Consider the following 1984-nt stretch of genomic DNA (forward strand, 5'->3'; position numbering starts at 1 on the left):
AGAGAAATATACCCAGCAATAGCGTGCTTTTGAGCTAAAGATGATGTAAGAATCTTAAACAAAAAGGCTAAAGTGTATCAGGAGTATTAGAGCAAATGTCAGAATTCTTCGAAAAGAAAAATACAAAACCAGGAGGTCAGGGCTTCTGTGTTGGTGTGGAAAGTAAAAACAATAGAAAAAGGTGTCAAAAAGCAAGAGATGAGGATTACAGACACAAGTGTCAGTGAAAAAGTAGTAGTTACAGCAAGTTCAGAAGATGTTAGAAATGAATGTCGTAGGGTGTCAGTAGCTTTGTCTTCTTAAAGGAGCATTTCAAAAAGAGAAAACAAAGGAAAGAAAGGGAGTTTTTTTTCTTTTTAAATTAGAGGCAAAGATTATCAGAAATGTAAAAGGCTACACGTACCCTGCCCTTCCATCATGTCCTCCCCCCCTCCCCCCACAGAAGCCCCAGAGTTCATGCAGCTCTTTGCTTTTGCTTTGGGTTGAATCCAAACTAGCCCTCTCATAGTCTTAAATAAAGATTACATAGTTTTACTTTTGTGTAAATGTATTTGAAGTACATCAGTTACTAATTTATATTTCAAGTCAAATTTTATATCTAGTGATAGGACTTTAAAATTATTATGTATGCACTAAATGCCATGTGCTATGCTAATGACTAGAGATACTGAAATACTTTTCTTGCTTGCCTCTGCAAAGTTTGGGATCTAGCAACTAAAACATTCACACAGATACAACAGATGCTGTAATGGAGGGCAAAGCGACTCTTGGAGGATGAAGAAGGGACACCTGTAACACACTAAGCGTAAGAGAGAGATCAGGGCAGAATGTCAGGGAGCATCACCTGGAGTATACCTTTGAGAGAGGAGTTGGAGTAGCCAGCCAAAGAGCAGGAAATATTTATTACAAAGACAAAGGGATATGATTTTCTTTTTTTCAGAGTGTCTTGAGTATGAGGGAGTGGTAGATAAAGTTGGAGGGGAAAATGCAGGTTAGATATGAAGACCTTTTTATCCTGAAGACTCAAGAGCTGTAGAATGACAGTGATCCAGAAGTGATGTCGTTAGCTTTGTATTTTAGAGAGATCATTCTGGCAGTAGTGAGGAGTAGAGAACTGGGAAAGGAATTGTATTAGGAGGGGTTTTATTTACCTTAAGGAACAATATAAAGATCTGAAATGAGGCAGTGTTGGAAAGAAGGGGGAGACAGGGTGAATATATCAAGCAACTGGAATCAACAGAATTTTGTGACTGAATTCACATAGCAGCAACTGGGGGGAAGACCAAATCTGTACTTAATTAATTCTCTATTTCCGGTGGGCTAAGTGGAGAATTGTGCCAGGAGCAGTTTGGTGTGGGCAGTGAGAAAGGTTCCAGATGCTTGTTGCACATTACGGTGAAGGTGTCTAAAGGTGAATATTCATTAGTATTATGGATTGTTACTTAGTTACTAATATTACATTTATTGAGTGCTGAACTAGGCACTGCAGTTATCCTTATTTTTACCAGTAATGAAACTGAGGCACGAGCAAGGTAGATAACTTGTGTAAAGTTAGAAAGGAAGTATGTGGCAGAGCTAACATTTGAGTTTGGAAAGTCTGATTGCAGTTCCCACTTTTAACTGCTCTGTGCTCTTGCTTTTCAGTCACATGAGGATCTGATTTGTAAGAGGAAGTTATAGCCTAGAGATAGGGGTTTGGGAGTTTCCAATTTATATAAGAGAGATGAAACCACTGGTCTGAATAACATGACCCTGGAGAGGCCATGGAGTTTGTAGAAAGAGGAAGTGAACTTGTGAAAGAGACCAAGTGACCAGAAAGATGGGAAAATCCAGAAAGAATTGTGCTATAAAAGCCAAATTGGATAGTATTTTTTTTTCTCTTTTTAAGAAATAAAATAATCAGTAGTTCTAAAATCTTCAAAAATACAGCCAGAGATATCCACTAGAAGTCACTGGTGATAGCGATGATAGTTTTGGTTCAGTT

At 38.2% G+C, this 1984-nt stretch overlaps 1 protein-coding gene across 1 annotated transcript in view; it reads left to right on the forward strand.

The window, feature by feature from the left end:
• ARAP2 (ArfGAP with RhoGAP domain, ankyrin repeat and PH domain 2) overlaps window positions 1-1984 on the forward strand; it is a 118277-nt gene that overhangs the window by 109932 nt on the left and 6361 nt on the right. The window lies entirely within an intron of this gene.

This window comes from Galeopterus variegatus, unplaced genomic scaffold (assembly GCF_000696425.1).
Source record: "Galeopterus variegatus unplaced genomic scaffold, G_variegatus-3.0.2 Scaffold2356, whole genome shotgun sequence".
NCBI classification, from domain to species: Eukaryota; Metazoa; Chordata; class Mammalia; order Dermoptera; family Cynocephalidae; genus Galeopterus; species Galeopterus variegatus.